Below are 11837 nucleotides of genomic sequence, written 5' to 3'. Positions count from 1 at the left end.
ACTCACCCCCCTCCAGAGCAGCTGTGAAGGGGAGCCAGGCTGGGGCCAGGCTGCCGCGTCCTGCTCCCCGCCGGGCTCCGAGTTCTCGCCTACCTGGCTTGAAAATGGTTACATTTTTTTGTCAATAAACCGGCTTGTTTCCCCCTAGAGGGGACAGGCCCCTGCCCCCATTCCCTGCCCCCCTGAGCCAGCCAGTCCCTGCCCTGGGGCCGGGTGGGAGCCGGCGCCCCCTAGAGGGGACAGGCCCCTGCCCCATTCCCTGCCCCCCCGGAGACAGCCAGTCCCTGCCCTGGGGCCAGGTGGGAGCCGGCGCCCCCTAGAGGGGACAGGCCCCTGCCCCATTCCCTGCCTCCCGGAGACAGCCAGTCCCTGCCTGGGGCCAGGTGGGAGCCGGCGCCCCCTAGAGGGGACAGGCCCCTGCCCCATTCCCCACCCCCCTGAGCCAGCCAGTCCCTGCCCTGGGGCCGGGTGGGAGCCGGCGCCCCCTAGAGGGGACGGGCCCCCTGCCCCATTCCCTGCCCCCCGGAGACAGCCAGTCCTGCCCTGGGGCCGAGTGGGAGCCGGCGCCCCCTAGAGGGGACAGGCCCCTGCCCCATTCCCTGCCCCCCGGAGACAGCCAGTCCCTGCCCTGGGGCCAGGTGGGAGCCGGCGCCCCCTAGAGGGGACAGGCCCCTGCCCCATTCCCCACCCCCCTGAGCCAGCCAGTCCCTGCCCTGGGGCCGGGTGGGAGCCGGCGCCCCCTAGAGGGGACGGGCCCCTGCCCCATTCCCTGCCCCCCGGAGACAGCCAGTCCCTGCCCTGGGGCCGAGTGGGAGCCGGCGCCCCCCAGAGGGGACAGGCCCCTGCCCCATTCCCCACCCCCCTGAGCCAGCCAGTCCCTGCCCTGGGGCCGGGTGGGAGCCGGCGCCCCCTAGAGGGGACAGGCCCCTGCCCCATTCCCCACCCCCCTGAGCCCCCCCTGTGAAGCCCTCAACCTAGTGGGGAGACACCCCCTTCCTGCCATCCAGCCCCCCCCACTCAAGAACAGGCCCCACCCCTTCAGACTACCCCTCCCCCACCAGGATCAAGCCACACCCCCTGAAGAACAGGCCCCTCCCCCTCCCCCACTGATACAGGTTTCTCCTCCTCAGGCTGCCCCTCCTTACTCTGAACATAGGCCCCGCCCCCTCATGAACAGGCCCCGCCCACAGAGTCCGCCCCTCCCCTTCCAATCAACTACCCCCCTAAGGAACAGGTCCCTCCCCCTCAGACCGCCCCACCCCCACTAAATTCAGGCCCCTCCCCCTCGGAATCAGGCCCCGCCCCTTCAGCACTAGGCCCCGTCGCGCCCCAGACCGAGGCCCCGCCCCCCAGCAGGTGAAAAAGGCGGGAACACCGTCCCCCCGCCTCGCGCCCTGTTCGCCCTAACAGCCCCTCCCCGCACGTGCTCCACCCCCCCCATCCCTGTCTCCCACCCGGCGCATGCGTAAATGAAGCGCAGCCCGTCTCGGTCAGCTCCTCTCTCGCGCATGCGCGGGCCTTCGTCTTTCCCAGACGCACGCGCGGGCCCCGGCCTGCCTTGACTTGCGGTTACGCGCACGCGCCTTGCGCCGCTTTCCCCTCGCGCCCTCCTCTCCACGCATGCGCGCGCGGTGGTGATGGTGGTGGGGGAGGTACGGGGCGCCATCTCGCTCTTCCGCCTCACTGTCCGTCCCGCGCATGCGCCGATCCGTGACCTCTCTCCTGCTCCTCCCCCCAGATAGCGCCTGCGTGGTCCGCAACCGTCTTCCGCCTCACGTGCCGCCCTCCCCGGGGCTGGGCGCAGGCGCGGCGCGCGCCCAACCGCCCACCTGCCGGCGCCTGCGCAGTGCGGCTCGGCTCGCCGTTCCGGGGGCTGCCGCTGTCAGTCGGTGCGCGGAGCCCGGCGCCGGGTCCATGGGGCCGCAGTGAGGAGCCGGCCCCGCCCCGCCCAGCCCCGACCCGACCCGGCCATGGCCGACCCGGCCCCCGCCCGCAGCCTGGATGACATCGACCTCTCCGCCCTCAGGGTAAGGGGGGCCGAGGGCAAAGGTCACGGCGGCCTTGGCAACGGGGGCAAAGGTCAGGCGGGCGTGACGTGGGGGGGAGGGGCCCCCCTTGGGCTGGGCCCCGACTCGGGGACCCCCCCCTCATCTCTGCTGGGGGGGCGGTGACTCGGGGACCCCCCCCTCATCTCTGCTGGGGGGGCGGTGACTCGGGGACCCCCCCCTCATCTCTGCTGGGGGGGGCGGTGACTCGGGGATCCCCCCCCTGTCTGCTGGGGGGGGCGGTGACTCGGGGATCCCCCCCTCATCTCTGCTGGGGGGGGCGGTGACTCGGGGATCCCCCCCCTCTCTGCTGGGGGGGCAGTGACTCGGGGATCCCCCCCTGTCTGCTGGGGGGGCGGTGACTCGGGGATCCCCCCCTCATCTCTGCTGGGGGGGCGGTGACTCGGGGATCCCCCCCCTCTCTGCTGGGGGGGCGGTGACTCGGGGACCCCCCCCTCATCTCTGCTGGGGGGGGCGGTGACTCGGGGATCCCCCCCTCATCTCTGCTGGGGGGGCGGTGACTCGGGGATCCCCCCCTCATCTCTGCTGGGGGGGCGGTGACTCGGGGATCCCCCCCTCTCTGCTGGGGGGGCGGTGACTCGGGGACCCCCCCCCTCATCTCTGCTGGGGGGGGCGGTGACTCGGGGACCCCCCCTGTCTGCTGGGGGGGCGGTGACTCGGGGACCCCCCCCTGTCTGCTGGGGGGGGGCGGTGACTTGGGGAATCCCCCACTCATCTCTGCTGGGGGGGGCGGTGACTCGGGGATCCCCCACTCATCTCTGCTGGGGGGGGGCGGTGACTCGGGGATCCCCCCCTGTCTGCTGGGGGGGCGGTGACTCGGGGATCCCCCTCTCATCTCTGCTGGGGGGCGGTGACTCGGGGATCCCCCTCCTCTCTGCTGGGGGGGCGGTGACTCGGGGATCCCCCTCTCATCTCTGCTGGGGGGGCGGTGACTCGGGGACCCCCCCTCATCTCTGCGGGGGGGGCGGTGACTCGGGGATCCCCCCCTCATCTCTGCTGGGGGGGGCGGTGACTCGAGGGATGCCCCCCGGAGGAGCTGTTGGGGTGGGGGTAGGTGGAGGGGGAGGAGCCAGGCACGCCCCGTGGGGAGATGGGGATGAGGGTGGGGGGCCGCTCCCAGGATAAACCCCAAGACACCCACACACACCCCGTCGCTGCTGCAGGAGCCCAATTCCCTTCGCATAATGCCTGTGTCGTCCCCCTTCTCTGGTCCTGCTGCTTCCCTTCACCCATTGGGGCGGGAAGCCCCTCATCCACACCTGTCCACCCCCTATATCCTTCCCCCCCCCCCCCACTTGCTGCAGTGACCCTCGCTGCCCATTCCCCCTCGCTACCCGCCCCAGCGTCTCTGCAGTGGCCACCACTCCCCGTTCGCCACCCCCCTCCCGTCGTCATTGCATTTACCCTGACTCGCTGTGTCCCCCCAGTGTCACCACAATGACCCTGATTCCCTGTCCCTCCGCCGCTTCCCCCTTCAGTCACCCTGACTCCCTGTCCCCCCCGCCCGGCGTGGCTGCAGCGACCCTAACTCCCTGTCCCCCCCGCCCGGCGTGGCTGCAGCGACCCTGACTCCCTGTCCCCCCCGCCCGGCGTGGCTGCAGCGACCCTGACACCTTGTTCTCCCCCTTTGCTCTCCTCCCCACTGGCGTCCCCCCCATCTCTGCAATGATCTCACTAGCTCTTCCCCACGCATGCTGCTGCGTTACCCTGTTCCCTCCTCCCCCGTCTCTCCTGTTTCACCGCTCGCGCTCGCTCGGTGCCCAGCCACTGCATTACTAACCGGTGCAGGGAGCTGGCTCAAGGGGCACAGTGGGGAGCTGTTGCTGCAGTGGTTCACAGCAGAGCGTGCATGGTGGCGCTTGCGCATGGATCATGGGGGTCACTGTTCTGGCCCACATTAACCCCAAATCCGATTTTCAAATGTTTAATAACCGGCCCCGTCTTGGAGTATTAACCTCTGCAGTGCTGGGCTGGTGGTAAACCACCCTCAACCATGCCCCCGGCGCTGCCAGCGCCCGTGTGTGGGAACAGTGACTCTGACATCCCCGGCGCCGTTAGTGCTAACGAGCAGGAGTTCTTTAGGCCCTTGGCAGTGCAAAGCGGCGGCTCTGCTCGGGATTGAGGCGAGCTGGTGAATAATGATTCGCCCGGCGTGCCAGGGGTTTCAGGCAGCGGTACAGAGCAGAGCGTCTGCAGTGGAGCATTCAGTCCCTCGACCTTGCTACTGCCTCTTGGGGAAGGGGATTACGTACGCCAACAGGAGAGCCCCTCCTGGCGGGGTAGGAGAAGTGCTGCCAGCGCAGCGTAGCCCTGAGCGCGATATAGTTATACCAGTGCAATCACCTGTAATAATGATGGCTAATGCTTTTCACCCGTCGATCATTATCCCCATTTCACAGGTGGGGGAACTGAGGCAGAGAGTGGGTATGTGGCTTATCAAAGGTCAGCTCACAGATCAGTGTCAGAGCTGGGAACAGAAGATCTCCCAGTGCTCTAGCCAAGGCAACATTGCCTTTATACCAGTAGGATTAGATCTGGTACCTGTATAAAATCAGTGGCTGGCCCCAAGTCCCTGGCAGAGCTGTTGTTTTTTTACAGGAATCCTAGTTTATAATTGCGTTGAATAGGAACAAACCCGAGCTGTCTGCTGCAGGTTGGCCTGCGCTGTGAATTCTCACCTCCATCAGCAGAACAGCTCCACGAGCCAAGCTCCGGAATGCTTTGGAATGTGATTACATCTCTTTTCAAACCACCGTCTATCTCGCAGACAAGCCAGGGAGGTTTCGTAACACTGGCTCTGTGCAGATGTCATTGCTGGTGGGTGGATAGAACTTCTTCCCAGCTGGCTTCAGTCTCTCTGTCCTTCCCAAGGATCCCCAACACCTCCCCGCGTTATTTACTCAGATGGTGGTAGCCCCCGTCATGGACTCCACTGAGCACACGGTATCTCCATCGGGTACCAAGGTGCTCTTTAATCTAGCAGGAAGGCAGCGGTTGGCAGATAAAGCCAGACATGTTCACGCTAGGAATAAGGCCCAGGTTTTGGACAGTGCAGGGGATTAACCATTGGCCCAAACTGCCTACGGCAGTGGTAGATTCGCCAGCGTTTGATGGCTTCCGATCCAGCCTGCATGCCTTTCTGGATGAGCTGCAGTACAAACGATTGGGCTCAAACGGGGGAATTCTCAGGCTTGTGCCATCCAGGAGTCAGACTAGTGAGCTGATGGTTCCTTCCGGCCTTCAAACCAGTGACTGGTGCTAGGCGCTGCACAAGCAGCGAACAAAAGGACAGGCCGTGCTCCAAACAGCCGTAGAGCGAGGCGACGTGGAATGAAAATGGAAGTCAGTGCATTTAAAACTGACCAAAGGAAATACGCTGTGGACTGCATTTTAAAAGCATTTGGAACTCCGTGCCGCAAGAGGCCAAGAGTTTAGCGGGATTTAAACAAATGATCCGATGTTTTTTAGTAAGGATTAGAAAGAAAAACAAGAGTTAGACTCGTTCTGCAGGGCAGCCCGACTCCTCCTCTGTGTAACAGGCAGGTTATCCCATGGCTGCAGGGTTTCTTGTCACAGCTGTTGGAGACGAGGCCCTGGTTCTGGCGATTCTTATGCTGATAGAAACTGCGGAGCCAGTAGGATGGAATGCAACAATTGTTCAACAGCGCACAGTGTTTTAGGACAGGAAGTGACTAATTTCTTATCTGATTGGAAGTGCAGGGGCTGGGCACGGTGCAAAGCCCTGGGATGCATCAGCCTTTGCTAAACAGCAACCGAAGCGCAGGATCTGCTCGGCCCATCTGCTTTGCCCAGATTCAAGCCAGAAGAGACTGTTCGATAATCTAGTACCGTACAGGCATGGGAATTTCACCCAGCTCCCCCTGTATTGAGCGCAAGAATTGTGCGGGGCTTCAGCGTCTTCCAGAGAGGCTCCAGTAGGGTGACCAGACAGCAAGTGTGAAAAATTGGGACGGGGTGGGGGGTAATAGGAGCCTATATAAGGAAAAGCCCCAAATATCGGGACTGTCCCTGTAAAATCGGGACATCTGGTCACCCTAGGCTCCAGTCTGGATGGGAAGGCCGCAAGAGGTGGGAAATCCACCCCTGCCCCGGGGACCTTGTTTCCCTGGTTAATCACTCAGGCTGTGGGAAGCGTAGGCCTTATTTCAAATGGGAATTTGCATGGCTTTAGCTTCCAGCTGTTTACTGCCCATGTAGGTACTTACCGACCGTGATGAATGTCTTTGGTAAGCTGACTACTTCGAGCTGCTTTGGGAGGTGTGCTTGCCAGCCCGGGAATCCTCCTTGTAGCTCTTCTTCGAACCCTCTCCCGTGTTTAAAGTGCGGAGGCGAGCGCTGGGCACAGCATCATTGCCACGCGCTGGGAGCGCATGGCTGACTTCTCAGGATTTCCCAAAAGGCTGGGGGGAAAGGGGGGTGTCTTAATTTCGCTCCTTGGGTTCTGACTTACCTGGTCTGAGCGGTGATTGGGCATTTGCCAGGGATATTTGGCTGGCAGGCACACACTGTTAAAAAATGCAGCATGGGCAAAAACGACCCCCAAACCCAGCCAGCCAGGTGGTGCATGTGTCTGCATCCATGTGTGGAGAAGGCATTGTGTTGGGCTTTGCAGCTTCGTGTGGCTAATACCCATGACCCAGTCCGAGCTGGGAGCTGTCTGGCTGCCCAAACTGGAATGACGGCCCCAGCCACACCAGGAAGTCTTCCCAGGGTTGTGTTCAGACCGTGTGAAAGGCCTTCTCTGAGTGGGACCAGAGTCCTGAAGGGACCATCTAGTCTGACCTGTACAGCGCAGGCCCTGAGTGGGTCCCTGTGTCGTTTAGAAATACTTCCCACCCCCGACGGCCAGAAGCTGGGACTGGCTGACGGGCTGGATTGCGTCGATTTCCAGCTGTGGGTCGGGTTAGACCATTCGCTGCTAGACTGATGAGCCCGCTGTTAAACATTTGTGCCCCACGTAGGTGCTGCTAGACTGTGATCAAGCCACCCCTTTGATCGCGCTCCTGGCTTTCCCTTCCTTCCTGACCTGCAGACCCCCGACCCGACACCGTATCCCCTGCTCCTACTTGGGAGATTTGAGTTCAGTTCCCAGCCCCGGCACAGGCTGCCTGCATTACCGTGAGGAAACTGAGGCCTGGAGAGATGCAGTGACTTGCCCACCTGTAACATGGGGCTAACAACCCTTCTGTGGTCTATTTAGCTGGTGAGCTTCTGGAGATGGGCTGTCTCTCTTTGTGGGCCTGGCACAATGGGGGGGGGCAGTCTTGGGCCGGGGAGGGCTTTGGTATGACGGAGGAGGGTGTCCCGGTCTGGCTGTGAAAGAAGGGCATCTGTGCGGTGTCCAGGACCGTGGGCGGATGTCTTGCAGACTGTGGCCCCCTCCCCAGGCGCAGACGCATCGCCCCCAAACTGGAGCGTCTGCTGGGTGTGACACAAAGGCCGGGTGCCGCAGCTCCGCGTGCGTCAGCTCTCGGCTCCAGGCCGTGCGCCTGAGGTGTTCAGCCCGGCGCCGTTGCTAGGTAGGACTTGTTGGCTACAGTGTGTGCCTTTGAATCGGAGGCTTTTTTCTTGTGTTCGACACGTTCGTGCTCTTGTGGATTCTGTCCTTGAACTCGCAGCGCGCGGCGCTCGCTGGCGGACGCTAGGAACGGAAGAGAGGCAGCTAAGAAGGGCTTTTAATGTCTAACGAGCCAACTGTTCCTGTGGAGCGCCCCGCAAAACATGCCCGGCTCCCTGCTGGTACAAAGGCTCACCGCCGCCAAAAATCCACTTTAGAAACAGCTTCTGTAGTCTCCTTGTCCTGGCCGAGATTGGGGGCACGCTGCCCGGCGCCTCCCCCTCCCGGACCGAGATTGGGGGGGAGCTGCCCGGCGCCTCCCCCCTCCCGGACCGAGATTGGGGGGGAGCGCTGCCCGGCGCCTCCCCCTCCCGGACCGAGATTGGGGGGGAGCGCTGCCCGGCGCCTCCCCCTCCCGGACCGAGATTGGGGGGGAGCGCTGCCCGGCGCCTCCCCCTCCCGGACCGAGATTGGGGGCGCGCTGCCCGGCGCCTCCCCCCTCCCGGACCGAGATTGGGGGCGCGCTGCCCGGCGCCTCCCCCCTCCCGGACCGAGATTGGGGGGGAGCGCTGCCCGGCGCCTCCCCCTCCCGGACCGAGATTGGGGGGGAGCGCTGCCCGGCGCCTCCCCCCTCCCGGACCGAGATTGGGGGCGCGCTGCCCGGCGCCTCCCCCTCCCGGACCGAGATTGGGGGGGAGCGCTGCCCGGCGCCTCCCCCTCCCGGACCGAGATTGGGGGGGAGCGCTGCCCGGCGCCTCCCCCTCCCGGACCGAGATTGGGGGCGCGCTGCCCGGCGCCTCCCCCTCCCGGACCGAGATTGGGGGGGAGCGCTGCCCGGCGCCTCCCCCTCCCGGACCGAGATTGGGGGGGAGCGCTGCCCGGCGCCTCCCCCTCCCGGACCGAGATTGGGGGGGAGCGCTGCCCGGCGCCTCCCCCTCCCGGACCGAGATTGGGGGCGCGCTGCCCGGCGCCTCCCCCCTCCCGGACCGAGATTGGGGGGGAGCGCTGCCCGGCGCCTCCCCCTCCCGGACCGAGATTGGGGGGGAGCGCTGCCCGGCGCCTCCCCCTCCCGGACCGAGATTGGGGGGGCGCGCTGCCCGGCGCCTCCCCCCTCCCGGACCGAGATTGGGGGGGAGCGCTGCCCGGCGCCTCCCCCCTCCCGGACCGAGATTGGGGGGGAGCGCTGCCCGGCGCCTCCCCCCTCCCCGACCGAGATTGGGGGGGAGCGCTGCCCGGCGCCTCCCCCCTCCCCGACCGAGATTGGGGGGGAGCGCTGCCCGGCGCCTCCCCCCTCCCCGACCGAGATTGGGGGGGAGCGCTGCCCGGCGCCTCCCCCTCCCCGACCGAGATTGGGGGGGAGCGCTGCCCGGCGCCTCCCCCCTCCCGGACCGAGATTGGGGGGGAGCGCTGCCCGGCGCCTCCCCCCTCCCGGACCGAGATTGGGGGGGAGCGCTGCCCGGCGCCTCCCCCCTCCCGGACCGAGATTGGGGGGGAGCGCTGCCCGGCGCCTCCCCCCTCCCGGACCGAGATTGGGGGGGAGCGCTGCCCGGCGCCTCCCCCCTCCCCGACCGAGATTGGGGGGGAGCGCTGCCCGGCGCCTCCCCCCTCCCCGACCGAGATTGGGGGGGAGCGCTGCCCGGCGCCTCCCCCCTCCCCGACCGAGATTGGGGGGGAGCGCTGCCCGGCGCCTCCCCCCTCCCCGACCGAGATTGGGGGGGAGCGCTGCCCGGCGCCTCCCCCCTCCCCGACCGAGATTGGGGGCGCGCTGCCCGGCGCCTCCCCCCTCCCGGACCGAGATTGGGGGCGCGCTGCCCGGCGCCTCCCCCTCCCCGACCGAGATTGGGGGGGAGCGCTGCCCGGCGCCTCCCCCCTCCCCGACCGAGATTGGGGGGGAGCGCTGCCCGGCGCCTCCCCCCTCCCCGACCGAGATTGGGGGGGAGCGCTGCCCGGCGCCTCCCCCTTCCCCAAGATTGGAGGGTCTTCGCCTCTGCCAGGTGCTACACAGGTTCATAGCAAGAGACATGCCCAAGTCCCCCCGCAGGTCTGAGGGAGAGCTGAGTCCCAATCCCTGGAGAGCCGCGGCGGGCTCTTGAGCAGGGAACAGAGACTGCTGCAAACGAAATGCCTGAGCTGGTACCAAGACCGTCTTCCGCCTCTAGGTCCCGTGCTCACATGCAGGCCGGCTGCGTGCTGGGCGGTGGGTCTGGAGGGAATGCGGGTGCCTGTCTGGTTCCTCAGGCTGTACAGACCCCACCTCCAGGGGTGCCAGCCCAGCCCAGCGGGCCCGGCAGACGGTGCTGCTAGAGAGGCAGTCTGCTGCCCGGGCCGGGCCACTGGGCTCAGGACACCTGGTTCCCAACCCTCTGGTCTGTGTGCAGCGCCTGGCACTGGGGGGTCCTGGGCCCTGACAGAGCGCCTGGGGACTTCGTAATACCCCTAATGTACAGCGCCTGGCACCGTGGGGTTCCGGGGTGGGAGCGCGTCGGGGGTTGGCAGAGGGGCCCAGGGTTGCGAGCCGGGGGTGGGGGCGCGTCGGGGGTTGGTGGAGGGGCTGCAGGCTGGGCCCGGGGTTGTGAGCTGGGGGTGGGGGCGCGGGCGCGTCGGGGCCCGGCGGAGGGGCCACAGGCGCAGCCCGGGGGTGGGGGCGCGGCGGGGGTTGGCGGAGGGGCCACAGGCGGGGCCCGGGGGTGGGGGCGCGGCGGGGGTTGGCGGAGGGGCCGCCGGCGGGGCCCAGGGTTGCGAGCCGGGGGTGGGAGCGCGTCGGGGGTTGGCGGAGGGGCCGCAGGCGGGGCCTGGGGGTGGGGGCGCGGCGGGGGTTGGCGGAGGGGCCGCAGGCGGGGCCCGGGGGGTGGGGGCGCGGCGGGGTTGGCGGAGGGGCCGCCGGCGGGGCCCAGGGTTGCGAGCCGGGGGTGGGAGCGCGGCGGGGGTTGGCGGAGGGGCCGCAGGCGGGGCCTGGGGGTGGGGGCGCGGTGGGGGTTGGCGGAGGGGCCGCCGGCGGGGCCCGGGGGTGGGGGCGCGGCGGGGTTGGCGGAGGGGCCGCCGGCGGGGCCCAGGGGTGCATGCTGGGGGTGGGAGCGCATCGGGGGTTGGCGGAGGGGCCGCAGGCGGGGCCTGGGGGTGGGGGCGCGGCGGGGGTTGGCGGAGGGGCCGCCGGCGGGGCCCAGGGTTGCGAGCCGGGGGTGGGAGCGCGTCGGGGGTTGGCGGAGGGGCCGCAGGCAGGGCCCGGGGTTGCGAGCCGGGCGTGGGAGCATGTCGGGGGTCGGCCGAGGGGCTGTAGGGGGGTATTGTGCCCAGCCCGTGGCGATGGTGCTCGCGCAGTAGAGTTCCACAGCGGGCCGACCTGCCTCTCCGGCGCGAACGGGGTGGGTGCTTCTCTGCTCTCTGCCTGGCTGGACATGTCCCAACCTGCCCCGAATCAGCGGCTGAGCAAACCTCTCCCTGTTCGGAGCTGGCCTAGCGCTGGATTCGGTGCTTTTGGCCCAGGGGCACGTGCCGCAGTGTCTCTGTGGGGCTCCCCCCCGGGTCCCAGGCTGTGCAAGGCTCTTTGCAGAACGGTGGCTGCTGGGAGTCCGAGAGTGCTGAGCTGGGGTGCTGGACAGGTCTGCCTCAGGGGAGGGTTGTGGGGAGGGCTGCCCAGACTCCTTGCCCCCGGTACAACACCGCCCCCCAGCTGGTGGCCCCCACGGCGCCAGGCACTACAGAGCCAGAGGAAAGCAGTGCCAGCCCTGGGAGGCCCGGCCTAAACAGACAAGGCAGACAGCTTAGCCCCATTGTACAGACAGGGGAACTGAGGCCCGGAGACGCAGGGACTCCCCCAGGGTTTTCCGTAGATTCAGACCAGCTGAGCATTGTGCTCCCAGACCGGAGAGCTGCCCCCAGATCACGCAGGCAGTCTGGAGCAGAGCTGAAAATCCCAGGTGTCCGGGATAGATTTCATGCAGGCTTCGGGGAGCCCGGACCCCCCTTCGCGGTGTGGGGTCTGAGCGAGCCCACCTTCCGGCACAGGGCTTCATGTGGCTGTACTCTCCTGAGGCCCTTTCCCCCACACCTGCCGTGAAATGCAGATCAACCCCTTGTGTGGTGGCCAGCGGAGCTGCCTGCCGAGGGAGGGAAGTGCCGGCAAACTCCCCGCTCTGCAGTGGGCTGGGGTAGAAAGTTGGCCGTTCCGAAGCCCTGCCCTGGGCCTGTCCAGC

The sequence above is a fragment of the Emys orbicularis genome, chromosome 15 (genome assembly GCF_028017835.1).
Source record: "Emys orbicularis isolate rEmyOrb1 chromosome 15, rEmyOrb1.hap1, whole genome shotgun sequence".
Lineage (NCBI taxonomy): Eukaryota > Metazoa > Chordata > Testudines > Emydidae > Emys > Emys orbicularis.
Note: the sequence above shows the minus strand (reverse complement) of the source record.